At 35.7% G+C, this 14,901-nt stretch overlaps 1 protein-coding gene across 3 annotated transcripts in view; it reads left to right on the top strand.

The window, feature by feature from the left end:
• The first annotated feature begins 4,050 nt into the window (after positions 1-4,050).
• The window catches only part of LOC105569241 (BAI1-associated protein 3), a 78,387-nt gene continuing 67,536 nt past the window's right edge, over positions 4,051-14,901 (top strand). For 2 of the 3 annotated variants that reach the window (XM_012025535.1, XM_012025533.1), the window contains exon 1: positions 4,051-4,861. The gene's annotated coding sequence lies outside the window, so the exon portion shown is untranslated. The remainder of the gene's footprint in view (positions 4,862-14,901) is intronic. The other variant, XM_012025534.1, reaches the window with a different exon arrangement.

Here is a 14,901-nt window from a genome sequence, read left to right as displayed (position 1 = left end):
TACGCGGAAGGAAAATTTTCTAGAAACCGCGCGGCTTTAATCGTGCAATATTAACGATCGGAATTCCTTTTAAATGCAATCGTGACTTATAAAAGTATCGCTTTCGGCGCGCAAGAGAAATGAAAAGGAAAATGAGCAGAGGAAAGGAATGAAAGAGAGTGAAAGAAAGAAAGGAGAAATTTATATTTTGTGTTCTCAATTAAGTTCTCTAGAATAAATAGACATAATCAACATCATAATATAATGCTAAAAACAAAATTAAGGTAAAAAAGATTGAACCCTCTCGTCATAAATAATTATTTGGTTATTTAATTTCTACGTTATAAATAAGGAAAGATAATCTTTCTAACGGTTCTAGTTAAGATTGCATCATTTTAATTTTAATGCTGTTAATGGTGTTGTATAATATTACAGCTATATAGAAATAGAATAGAGCAATTTTTATATCATCAGTATTGAAACAAATGGAGGAAAAGTTTGAGGGAAACTCAAAGTGTGCTGAATGTCGCAGTGCCAGCTATTTTGAAAGTCATTGTTGAAAAGTTACATTTCAAGATACTTGCGATGCGACATTATCAATCGCAAATATCTTTCCTGGCTTTGTTGCAAGTTGAAAAATTCGTACTTTTTGATGACATACAAAAACAGAAATATAGATTATCGTATAAAATCTTGATAATGAAATATTAATGTATAATAACAAATTTAATATAAAAGACCTGAGAAAATTTTTATTTCTTATCGGTGAAAGTTTAATTATTCGTAAAGTTTAATTGCTTTAAGAATATAACAAGAAAGATAATGTTATAAATATTCATGTTTTTTCTATCGTAGTATCTGCTGTAAAAATTTTTTAATAGATTATAACAGAAGAAGCATTCAAGGCAGTAATAGTGAAACGTATTAATCTATTAATATTATGTTATAAAGAACGAATTTTTATCGATAAGGTAACAAGATACATCAAACGTGAAGTTTAAAGATCGTTTAATAATATTTTATAATAGTAACATTAATAATACAAGACGATAACATTTATACGGCAATTCCAGATTGCGACTTTACGGGCCGGATAGTTAATGAAAATTTTCCATTAGGCACTGTGTGTACTAGCGCTATTATTCTGCACACCCTTATAGCACCGTCTATCAATGCCATTTACGTCGGTATACGACTATTTGCTGCGGGAACGAAATCGATAATCCGATTTCATTATCACATCGTAGAGACCAGCTACGGTTCTATTAACTAGCATGCGTGTCAATCCTATAAATATACGGTAGCGCGCACAATGGCATAAAATTATGCTGTCGAGAGTTCGATTTCAGTGTAGTGCATTTCACTTCGTAGCTTTTGTTTTCATTAATTGCTGATTGACGGCCGATAAAACGATACAGACGCCATTTTTTTCTATCTTCATCGCACTTTATATAACTTATTTCACTTTCAACATTTTCTTTCCAATTTGTAACATCCATCCTTAATACAATTTATTTGAGTCTAGGAAAAGTTTTATTCTATTTGAAATATTTAAAATATTTTGATGAATCAAAAAACATGTATGATTAGTATAGTTATATTTTTATAATCAATTTTTTAGTTAATAACAAAAGATAATTTTTGTTATACTATCGAGAAATAGTAATTATAAAATAGGAATTAATGAAAACTATGTTGATTTGCTTTATCTTATCTAGTTATCTTATGGTCAGATACCAATAAATGTATTTTTTAATAAATACATACAATTTAAACAAGCGTCATGCTTCAAATTACTAAATAGAATACTATACTGTGATGACTCATAAATCCAGAATAATTTCCATGTCAGATCACTTTCGATACATTCGAGCTAGACTGCAATGCGGTTTTGTTTTGTAAAAAGCAAAAACAATTTCAGCAACTAATTCATCTAGTCTTGCACATCCAACCAAATCATCCGAGCATTTAATATCAAATATCCTGGCAAATCCGATGAAATACCTTGCCAGAGAAAATATGTCGATAAATAAAAAAAACGAAAAATTCGGTTTGTTTAACCAGTCCGTTTATTTTTTCGAAAATACGCGGCTTATCTGTGAGATCTATGGGTCTATTAATCTATGACAGCTAAATCTACAAGACGGTGATAAATCTACAAAGTTAAATTATGAAGTAGTAATTTTCGACGATTCTTCAATTTTCCATATTCAGATACACAAATATCAACACATATTGTACGCAAATTAGAAAGTTGTATTTACTGATACTATCAAACAAACTTCATGGATTTTTCTACCGTTGAAATTGCAAAAAAACAAACTCGTTTCTTCTGTTATTTACTTAAAAACTATATAAAAAATATTATTTATAAAAATATTAATACGAGAAATTAATCCGGGCATAATTTTTGTATACTCTATTCGAAATTTTGTTGGATAACATAAATGGAGGGTATATCTCAAGTTGACAGCAATCATGGAGAAATTCGTGAGCGATAAAGTTTAATATCTTGTTGCGTGACTGCCGCGAATAAATGTGAGGTATACTGGCGACATTTGTGCTACCAAGTAATTCCCATCGAAATTACAATCACGCGAGTAACGTGCATCGTGCTGGAGTCTTCTGCGAGCAGACAGCCTCAGTATTAACTCGAGATGACGCGTGAAGCTAACACAATCATCGACCGTGCTCTGTGTATGATAACACGAAAGATAACGATAACGCCGACATAATCGTGTGAAAAATTTGATGTAGACACGAAAATCCGTGTACGATTTACGACAATCCAATATCTAATAGCGAATGTTAGAAATTATATAGTGGAAAATCATTTTTATATTTTTTTCTACATATTCTAGAGTGTACTGAACACATACTATTGCGAACAATAGAACACGTGTCATTTTACTATGAAATAGGAACTTCTGTCAAAAACAGGAAGGATAAAATTTTTATTCAAAGTGAATTCATGAAAAATTATTATTTTGTAAAATCACATCTTTGACATAGATTACTATTTATTTTTAAATAATTACAATTTACAATCGTGAAATTATTCGCAGTGGCAATCGTTTTCGTAGAAAATAAATAGATTTACAGTTAAAAAATTAGTAACTCGGTAAAATGTTTAAATGTTGCCATTTTGTCTTCTTTTGCTTACGCTATAATATCATAAGGTATCCAAATATCTGACATTAATTTTAATAACTATTGCTTTGATCCTTTTTACTGAATAAACATCGAGATTTATTATGCAATTGATCAAAGTTGAGATATTGCTAGCACATCCCGCAGAAAAGCCTTTTTGAAGTTGAAGATGTGATCAGGATCTAATATTTCAGTGTACAAAAAGATACACTTGTTAGAATAAAACGTAGATAAGATTGTATTAAACATAAGTTGCTGGCAATCTTTGTATAATATCAGAAAAGCTAATTTTTGGTAAACTTCCGATTAATATTTACGGAACACACGGCGATCGCGTGTTCCGAAAAATTACAATTTCGAGGGGGAAAAAATGTGACTGCGTAAATATTAATCGATAGCCGTTTCTCGTTAACCGAGCCAGCGCTAAACAATAGGAAAAAGAAGGGGATCTCTTATGATTTATCCGATCATTTGATTTCTAAGCGAATCAAGCTTGTTGAACACTGATCCAACCAGACCATTCTCCCTGGAATTCTCTTGATCTTCGTAACCTAGAATCGACAATTCGGGTCTCTGGGTCTCTCATCAAAGTTTCGTCCGTCCTCTCTCTCTCTCTCTATCCTATAGCTTGCCACTTCATTTCATCCCCGTGGCAATGTGTAGTGTGAACGCACCCGTACGCGCGCAGGGTACGGCGTGGAAGCGGCAGCAGGTATATACCCGGCCTGGCAGGCGCGTACGTGAGCTAAAATAGATCGATGGACGTGCTGCGCACGCAAGTACCTCCGGTTGTACCTCTGCGAGGGTAGGAAACAGCGCGCCACGAACCTTGGTGGGTAGGGCGGCATCGAGAAATAGCTGGTGGGAGTCACTGAAGAGGGTGGAACGGCCAGAGGGACACCGCGGGAGAGAGAGGGGAATCGAGAAACGTGGAAGGAGGAAAGCCCCCCAGCGTTGGGAAACGGGAGGGCGAATGTGAGGAAGGAAGCGAGGCGATATTGAGGAATAGAGAGGGTGAATCGGGGAGGGAGATGCGTGACGTGGGGTGTCTAGAATGGAAGGAAAAGAGAAGCGGAAAAGGAAGAAAGATAGTCGCTGGCAAGGCTGTGTCAAGAAAGAGGGATGGCTGAGAAAAGTAGGGGGGTTGCTTCGTGGCAACGGACGAGAGAGGGATAGTGAGTACAGTGCTTGGCACGCGAGAAAGGGAAAGGTATACAAACGGTGGAGACGGAGAGGTCTCTGTGGAGGAAGCGAAGAATAAAGGCGAGTGACGGGAATCGGAACGAGACGGGCAGCCCAAATTCTGAACAAGAGCGAGATGGATGGCACGCGAGGAGGGGGAACTATCTGGGAGGGAGTGAGATGCGCCGGGGTGAAACCGGGAGGGTGCAACTGGTGAAAGTGGAAGGAGTGGAACGCGAACGGCTGGAGGAAGAGGGAGAGAGGCACGCGACGACATCTCACCTGTTTATCAACCCGCCAGTCTGGTTTACGCGCCCGGTCATCCGCCGACTCTACAAGTGGCTATTTCGCTTGGACTCTCGAACGCGAGCCCGGTTCGCCTCACTCTCCGTCGCGATTTATTTCGAGGACGCCGGGTGTATTTGTACATCGCGAAAATAACGTGCGGTGACATTCGCAGGACGATAACACGTCGTGTCGCGATTTGCTTGGACGGATCTTGCCTCTCGATCGCTCCTTCTCGCCATCATCGTCGAACGTCTGCGTGACGGTGAGTAATCGGAGTCTGCGTTCGGTCCTAGTGTGAACTAGGTCACCAGTGGCATCGCTAAATCGCGCGCGGTCGCTTCCGGTCTCCGCTGGATCAGATGGCAAAGACTCCATTCGGAATTTGAGATCGCGCGCGCGAGCTCCGGCTTGTGTTGTCTGCGTGTTAATTGTACGCATGTAGAAACCCTGGCAATTTTCTGCGTAATTGTTTTAATTGTCTCTCTCGTTACGGCGCCAACGTTAATCGAGGAATGGTGGAATCAAATTAAAATTAATATTGCAAGGGATCGGATGGAAATTTAATAATGCATTGTGGTGATAGTGATCAGTTTCACAGTTGATTGCCTCCCTCTTTCGCTACTTTCTCTCGCAAAAGAAAACCTGTCCTTGTACTTTGTGGGATTTGATGAATTGATGTAACAAAGGGCGAAATCTTTACGAATTGTCAACACATATACTTTACTAGCAGGTGACGCGCCCTTCAGTATTAGCTTCACTAGTTACTTGACAAAACGCACGCGATTGTTTTATTAGAGCCAAACGCCAATAAGAAAAGTTGGAATCGAGTTTGCCTTTGACGCGTTGCTGACCGGTTGTTCAACCTGTTAAATAAAGCGAGCGAGTCGAGACGTCATAAAAATGGCAATCGTGCAATAATTGTCGCACGACGGAGTGTCTTTCGATAATTTTCCGTTAATTATCGAGCAACTTTTTCGATGCAACGGAAGCCACAGTTTAAACAGTGTTACAATAATGACCGATGTTCGTTAAACATGACAGTTAATGGTTACATTAATGCGAATTCCATCTCGGTGAGACACGTTACGCGATTGAATGGCGTAGCAAGTAGTGAGAATCAGCGTACTGTCGGACATGTCGAAGATTATTGCTCTATCTGAATTGTCGTTCGTGGGTCGATGAACAGATAATGTCTCTCGATAGGTGGGAGTGCCAACACGATATAAACGCGGCTTCTTTCGTGATATACTACTTAGCATTCATTAATATGTTGTCTGCTCAGTGAGTCTCACCGCCACAGATTCTCAACATTATAAGCATATTAAATATTGTGTAATACAATTAAATATGGCTACTCTCGGAATGCATTAAATTGCGCACTTTCTACTTCATCTCGTTATCTAGCCATTTATGTTGTTAAATAATATTCATTTTTGCAAGCGTTTTTAATTACGCCGATTACCAAAGCACCACTAAAAATCTGCCTTAATCATGGGCGACTATTGTAACAGTTAACGTGTTAAAACAATCTTTATGAATATTTATTTAATAGAAAATTGTAAAGAAAATGTTTATTCATAAAAAAATTCTATTTTGAAATTCATAAAAGTCTGCTACACAAAGTAGTCTGTATCTCAATTAAAGAATATTTATTATCTTCAATTTTTATTACTTGAAATATTGTGAGATTCAAAAGGATATGAAAATGTATAAAATTGTAAGAATATATTTATAATTATACAGTTTCTGATTTATACATTTGATAGCCGTGATTTTCACATGAGATTTTTATTTATAAATTAAACACTTATATTCATATACTCAGAGGTTTCCACGACGTGCATCAAATTCGCATTTATATTTCTTTGTTGAGCCTTCTTCTAAAGCGATTTATTAAATTTATCCGTGAGGATGCCGGCAACAAGATAACCGATAACGTTCCAATAAAAATTCTAATCTATATTAATTTACCGGTCGTCTGACCTCAATGAATAGGAATTATTGGCAGCTGTGATATAAATCGTCGAAGTGATATTAAATCGGGTTTGTTATAGTTGTGCCTGTTACAGTTGAACCTATTAAAGGTATTAACTCGTTTTTAAAGGATACCCGCCGCGTAAGCGCCGAATAGAAATTAATCTACAGCACAGAGCATAGTCTTCGTCAAAAGCGCGAGTCATGTAGTGTCTGTTAATGAAATGACAGCCGAAACGAGTAATCACTCGTGCTTCGATGGGGCACCGTGCGCGCATACAAGGTGCAAAATAACGAACTCTCGTAGCCTTCCTTTCGCAATCGATCGACCCTGCTTGTCAGTGACGGAAGCGCTTTTGGCGAGATCAAAGATGTCTGTTGGATTACAAAGATACGTTTCTACGCGACGACCCGATACTAGGGATTCTACTTTTTACATCAGATAAGTGAGTCCGAGCGGGAAAACGAAGCTCTATAAGCGAACAAAAACCGAGGCAGCGAAGAGGCGTTAAATGGAAAATATAATTCTGCAATTCGGATTAGCTGTTCGGATTTACACCCTCGAGTCTCTGTAATATCTACATTGAAAATATTTCGTGATTATTGTAAAAACTAGGATCACTATCACTCAGCAAAGTAAAGAAAAAAAATTATTTATCATTTTTAATATCGAGAATCAAGAATTAGAATCTAAGTGGACAATTATTTATATAATACCACACTAGTTAGTAAAATTACAAGTAATTGTAAATTGGAGATTCTGGTAAATTTTGCATATATAAATTAGAAGTGTTAAAATTTATTATAAAAAATCTAATTAGGTATACGTTAAAAATTGTTTGTGCTTTATCTACTAAATACTGTGACTAAAGAAACTTGAGAATAGATGAGTACGAAAAATTACATAAGTAAATTGAAATGCATAAATTATAGTGCTTTTCTGCTTATGTACAGATTTCACCAACATGTATAAGATTATTTTTGTTAGTAATTTATATGTGCACATCCGCGCAGCATATCGACAAACGAGACAGCGGGAGATTAAATATTCTAAAAGTTCTATATTATATCTATATTTTATTAGATATTAATTTAATATTTCTTGTTAAATTAAAAAATGCGTTTGTTCTTAATATATTAATATTCATATAAACTGGGATATTAAATAAAGCTTTTTCCTAGTATCAAGGAATTACTCGAGAAATAAGATTTTGCATGAGTGCATAAAATATTATATTTACTTTTTAAATATCTGAATTCAGTGAAATGATATGTGCAATTCGCGACTCTGTGAATTTAAAATCGAAGAATGAGACAACCACGTATTATATTTTCAACAGTAACCATTCGCTACCTTTTATCTCTCGATATGTTGCGGAGATGCACAGATAAATTATCAAATGAATGGTAGCTGGAAAGCCTTAGTAAATATTAAGTGAAAACACGCGGAAGAGTCTCGGGATCTCCGATATTGGAAGGATTCATCAGAAATTCATCGTCGACTGAAGCACGGTGGAAAACTGATGGAGCGCATCCGCGAAAAGATTTTCATTCGCTCAATCCGACTAAGGAAAAACACACTCGTTGATCTGACGTAGTCGGTTTTGCGGCAACCCGTTCGTCGTATTTCCGTAGTTCCGAGAAGAAGGAGGAATGTATCGAGTGAAATAAATTCTGCGATCAGGCTTGGATTTAACGTGACGCCAGAATTTTCCCCCGACTTCCGTTTTAACTGTACTTAACTTAACTCGCCCCTGGAGTCGCGTCGTCAATCTTCATTTAGGTTTATTCTCCGAAAAATAATGTTTAATTTAGGTGCCTAGGGATGATCCAATTGCTGGTAAATTTCGGAAATTCGTAAGAAGAACAAATTGCGACCCTTATTTATCTTTCTCTCCCTTGACTGAATTTCGATACATCGAGTTTTTTTTCTTAGGTTGTATTTGACCAGGTAAATGAAATAAACTCGTAAGCAATGACGAGCTTATAAAATAATAATAGATTTAGTGGAAACTTATTGTTTAATGTGAATATATCCTAAATTTTTCTGAACTATAATACTTTTTTAAATACTTACCTAAAAATTAATATAACGATTAGGTTGTGACATAATACATTACAATCGGAACATCTCACGTGAACGTGTTTTAAGTAATTTCAAAATATCTAACATGAACAAAATATCTACCTTCGCATTATAAATTTTATATTGGTCAGTTTAGTTTAGTTGGTTTAATTAACATCTAATTTCGGTATCAAACTTCAACGGCAAGCTTAAAACGGACCTATTTAGGTACACATATATTATCATATATTATTTGTATATAATTGTGTTTTCATCCTTTATTATTGCACGAGGACATCGTCTAAGAGAGGGTGGAAATGCTAATCATGGCTGCTCTTGGTTTATAATTATTTCATAATTATCCTAGAGCTTATCTTGGTTAATCCAAACTATGGTTTGCTTGTTTGCTCATAACTTTCACTGAGATGACAGCTTTCGTTGTATCTTTGTCCGCAGTAAATTTAAACTCAAACATTGAAACCTTATAAATAATTTGCATATAGTTAAATTTTTAAGGCTATAGCGCGCATCTCTGTGCGTTCTACCAATTAAATGCGTGCTTTCTTTAATGCGCGCAACGGGACGTCGGGAAAAGGAACAAACATGCACATTTGACGCGCGCTATAATGTATGATAATGTATGCATGAAAACCCGTTCTTAACACACACACAGAGAGACATGAATATCATTTTATATTAAATTATAATAATTTTAAGGTACATTTTTCTATATCTCCCATTTACAATTAGTACCACATTGAAATTGTCCCGATTTTAACTTGGTTTAGCACACTTTTACAGCTATCTATAGATTATAAATTTTCTGAAACTTTATTCGTAAAACTGTGAGTATTTTGATAATTTATTTTCCAATTCGATAAATCTATATTTGAAAGGGGAGGTTTATATTTGAAAAATCATATGGCGAAGATTTTTTCCAACGACAATTTAATTCCCGTGAATTATTCTAGAAAAAGTCGCGTAATTATTAGATTGCGTAACATTGAATCACAAACTGGTCGTAGGTTAAATTTTCGCAAAGTTGAAGTCTGCTCCGAATTCCACTGGAAACTCTACTATCGGTGGTCGGCTGATGACGCTTTGAGGTCTGCAAAATTGAAGTTAATTTACATAAAGTGCATTATAAATCTGCAACATGACCTACTACACTATCGCCCTATTGAAGTACATAATATTGAATAATAGCCGCTATGCGTATGTCGCACAAGATTCAAAGAATCTAATTCTCTCGCTTTCTCTCTCATCCTTCCTTGCCTTCCTCCCCCCTCTCTCTCTCTCTTTCGCTCTATTAATTTTTCTGTCTTTCTCCTTCGCTTGAACTTTTTGAGCCGAAAACAATTCCTGGTACGTGGCGCGCTCGGAACAAACAGTGGTCCGTTCTTCCATCTTTATTACGGTCATCCGTGGCAAAATAGGATAAAACAGAGAGAAGCGAGAGGAAAAAAGAGTTTCCGATGTTGCGAACACGATGGCTGGATAATGGGAAGCAGCGAGAAAGCGACCTACTACGTATAAAAAGGCAGGGATATCTCTCTTGGAGCCGCGTTAATTTTCCTCAATATTTTTTAGTCGTTATATCGCTTCCTCGTAGACAATGTTGCCTCGTAATAATGCTCGCAGCATGGATGTAACAATATGATATTTCAGAATTCTCGTGAAGAGGGATCCTTGGGGAATTGCGCGCGACTTATTCAACGTCGGGGATACCGCTGCCGATAGAGTGTTTCTCTAATGGGAAATCGTTTTGTCCTTCAACAGATTACTCGACTATTTCGTGAAATTAATACCACACGTTTAAGAGCTGTGAATGACTTGTATTAGATGTACGTAGACTCTAAAATATGGATACACAGAGATTAATTATTTTTATAAATCAAAAAAATTTGCTTTTTAAAGCTTTTTATTAAAAAAAATTCATCGCAGTCATGAATAAACATTATACGCTGCACAAATTTCCCATATCCGATAAATTTGTTCCTAATTAACAGATATATAACATCAAACATATTTGAAATTCGGGCTCATCGCGTGCGCGCGCGCTGGCCTTTATTGATATGTCCCAGTTCTTCAAACTTTGATCATTCAAGCTGTAATATTAACGACGTTTGAAATTCTTGCGTGTGTGCATGCATGAAAATTAATCCTCGTTTTTGAAATATTCCTCGATCGTGGAAATGTATTTTAAAAACTATTTAATTCGAAAGCGATCCAAACATATTAATTAAATCAGACTTGAATAGGTCCAGTCGTGAATTGAAGAAACACACAAACACATTAATAATATATTACAGAAATCCACATCGTGGTCGTTCAATTATTATGAAATTATACCATCGGTCTTTATGCGATCTCTCAATTTAAAGCTTATTATGGCTTAAAGTCTCCACGCGAAATCTGGCTTGTCGCCGCTACCGGATAATCGCATATTTAAAGCATGCGGGTGCGGCGAATATCTGGTTGAATTAATTAATGTAATTAACAGGCTGCTTGGCGACGACGGAGGGCTGCGGGTAAATTCCGGCGCGATGCCGCGTAACGGACACACGTCGTTCCTGCACAGTTTACATCAATGATACGCTAATAATTATAATAATCATAATCACAATCGCGCATAGTGCCGGAGACCGGTAAACCGCATTCGTTATTGGAGCAGGATTGACTTGTATACGCCGTTAACGTTTCGTGATTGACGGTGAATTCCACGCAGCTTGCGGCTATCGACAGAAATCAATTGATAATGCAACCGAATTGGACTTGCGGATCACAACGAAATTTTCGCATTATTCGGTTATTTGAAAAAGATTATTTGAAATATTGATAATTTGCACGCTCACAGAGATAACATTATACCATATCATTATCTTAACCTAAAACCGAAATACGTGTTCAAATATTCCATAATTCTACGTTCTATAGTATGTAAATTTAAATAACATTTTACGATGTTTGAATCGTATTTGTATTTGCGACTCGCGCATATATGCTTATGTTACACCAGTAGGGTAATCGCAGTGGATTTGTCTCGATAATCTTTGGTGTAATTAAGAGATATGCACGTAATTAGCACTCACTAACGACAGTTCGCGACAAGTTTGGTAAATTTGGACTTTCGAATATCACGTGAGATCGTGGCTTCGATAACGTGACTTGCATGGGAAACCGTAAAAGAGTTGTCACGAATTAACGATCCGCATACTAAATGAGCGCTGACGTTAAATTGATGATTAAACAAAGATTAGGCACACTCATTGTTGAACTGTCCCTGTCATATTTACTATGATGGATACTTTCTCCGCTTGTTCATTATAATTAATATTCTCCCGCAGTGAAAGCATATTTAGTTTTAGATTATCTGATAACCGTTGAGTGACTGCTATTCTCGCTCGTGTTATCAATTATGACATAAATTAGAAGCTACTAACATAAATTGTTCTATACCTTCTTTCAATTTTTTTTACTTCGTAATTTTGCTTAAAATTATTTTGTAATAAATTAAATCTTGCTTCAATTTTCTAATTTTTTTTAGAAAGTCTTCAAAAGAAGTAAATAAAAATATGTACAGTTATGTGCATATGTAAGTATATTATTACATATTAATAGATTATTTACACATGTGTGTACACGCATAGCTGCGCATATGTAAATATGTGCAGTTGCATAAAAATATAGTGAAACCTTTTTAATCTTGTTTTAATTAGTAAAAAGTTGTTTCGAGCCACAAATAACTTATTTTGGGACATTTATTTGAGAATTTAATGTGGCAAATAAACTTGTTATAAAACTGAAATCCATGCGAACAATTCTCTTTAATAAAAGTGTTGGATACGACCATGAGCTACGCTGAACGCGACCCGATGAATAATGCATAAATTCAATTCACGCCTATCGCGCGTAATTAATCTCGACGCTTAATTGAAGCAGAATTGATACGTTCGAGGGTGTTGGTGATTTTCTTTGTATAGCATTTTATTATTACTTTTTACTTAACAATTTTTGTTCGAGCCTCAAGGATCGGTTAATCTACATCAATTTCGAGGCATTTACTGGCGGTAGAGCTATTGGGAAGCCGACGATTTTAATGTATGAAACGATGTAACAAAAAATCGAATGCAACCGACTTTCCGCCCTAGTCGAGACCTTTTTATCGTTTTCATCGTCGACACGTATTCTACTTCTCCCGGAGTTTTCCTTTTCAATTTTTTCCCTCCTATACTACTCGTACATCAATCAGAACGTTTGTGGTGCGTGCTATTTTTTTTTACGCTTGTGGTTTAATTCTATTACTTGTATCATTTTTAATATTTTATATCTACAATTAAATTAAAGAATATAATTCCGCTTTGTCGATTGTGCCTGCTTCCAGTTTGTACAGCAATATGTATGTCCGTTTACAGCAAAACGGAATTAGCAATAATATGAGAAAAGTTCGCATAGCCTAAAAAATGCAAGAGAACCATGTTTAACTTGTAATAATATAATATATATGTTTAATATATTATTATGCGAATGACTCGTAGCATTTGCCCTCATTCGAATTTACAATTTAATCAGATTATATATTTGATTAAATCCGAGCGAATATAAGATTCGTGATAAAATTAAATTAAATTAAAATTTGAGATAAAATATATGATCGAGTTAAATAAAAAATTGGATGAAATTTTATTTCACTAAATTAACTTTATTAACTGCACAGCACTACAGAACATAAAAAATTGCAAATTAAAAAAACGACGGTATTGTAGAATATATTATTGTGGTTGGAATGTTATCGGGCGTTGATCTAACTGTAGGAGAATGGGATTCACAATGCCACTCCTTGCACAATAAATGTCTGGTTATACGTTGACTTGAACTAGTGGCGCAATTTATTACCCGTAGCGCGCTTCCTGAAGCGTTTCTTTTATTAGCGTGCAATGTGTCGTAGTGACCGGCTTCTAACACCGACTACTTTCCACTGGTATGCGGAATACGTGATTCTGCAGTAGACAAATTACCCGAGCGTTTCGGTATGTCGCAAAGTATTTTACCGTACATTTTGTAAATTAATTGTATTGTACTTATCACCGTTTTTCATCTTATTCCTTGCAAATCACCGTTTGTATTGCCTTTGAGGCTCTTTTTACGGTTAAAATTAACATTCATAAATAATAATACAGGAATAAATAATTAATTTTCTCATATTTGATGTACCTATGTACGTATATTTAATTAACTACATATTGCAATTAATTAATTAATTAATTGGAATTATTTGCAATTAATACCAACATTTCTTGATTTAATAGTTAACGAGGTATTAGGTATTTTATATCAAACTGCACATACGTTCTATTCATGAGATATTACGAGAATGTATCTGCCGAGAAGTTACGCAAAATGACCGAGATGTGAATAAAATACACAGTCGATTTGAAATAGGCGAAATTAATTTGCGTTTCTGTACAAAAGCTACCGGTATGTGTTTATGAAAGATATTTGAGATATTATTTGAACGCGGATTCGCGCAATAAATAAATACGGCTACTTCAAAAGCGTTGAACGGCAATGCGAATTGAATCCTAAATACTCGCTCGTGGCTCGCATATTATTGCGTCGAGTATTATATTTGATATTGCTGTTACTAAATTCGACCCGGCGAATCACAAAGCTCTGTATAAAATTCCTGTGTATCCTCTATAAGTCACCTCTTTCGCCTACATCCTTCACGTGTTTGTTGCACAGATTTATTTGACATACGACCGACACACAAGAGCTGCGAAACGTCAAAATAACAAAGTATACATACCGCAACGAATAATGGACGGGAAAACTCCGAAATTATCACTTTTTTCCGTCTTGCCCTATTAAGTTTTCAGATCTTCGAATATATGAATATATTCAGTGTATGATTATAAAACTGCATAGCGATTTTTCTCGCAATATGTGACATTGCAATGAATAAGTTAAGAACTGTCGAATTTTCTTTCTGCATCTTTTATTAAGTTTACTTTTTATAACTTTCTGCATTATTCTCGGCGCTTAAGGCGCCACATTTATATTCATAAAAGCATTTTCGCACAGAAATTACTATTGATAAGCTCAAGAAAGTTATTGTTCGGCAAATTTGCCTTCTCTTCGTCAAGATTTTGTCGAAAAATGAGGCGACAGGCACGAAGAAAATGCGTAATGCATTCTACGTGTAGGTATCACGGAAAAAAAAGATTTGCTATGACAACCAAAAACCCTGCTAGTCTAACAAA

The sequence above is a fragment of the Vollenhovia emeryi genome, unplaced genomic scaffold (assembly GCF_000949405.1).
Source record: "Vollenhovia emeryi isolate VEMERY1.0 unplaced genomic scaffold, V.emery_V1.0 DF939125.1, whole genome shotgun sequence".
Classification (NCBI taxonomy): Eukaryota; Metazoa; Arthropoda; class Insecta; order Hymenoptera; family Formicidae; genus Vollenhovia; species Vollenhovia emeryi.
Note: the sequence above shows the minus strand (reverse complement) of the source record. Positions and strands in the feature narration are given on the sequence as shown.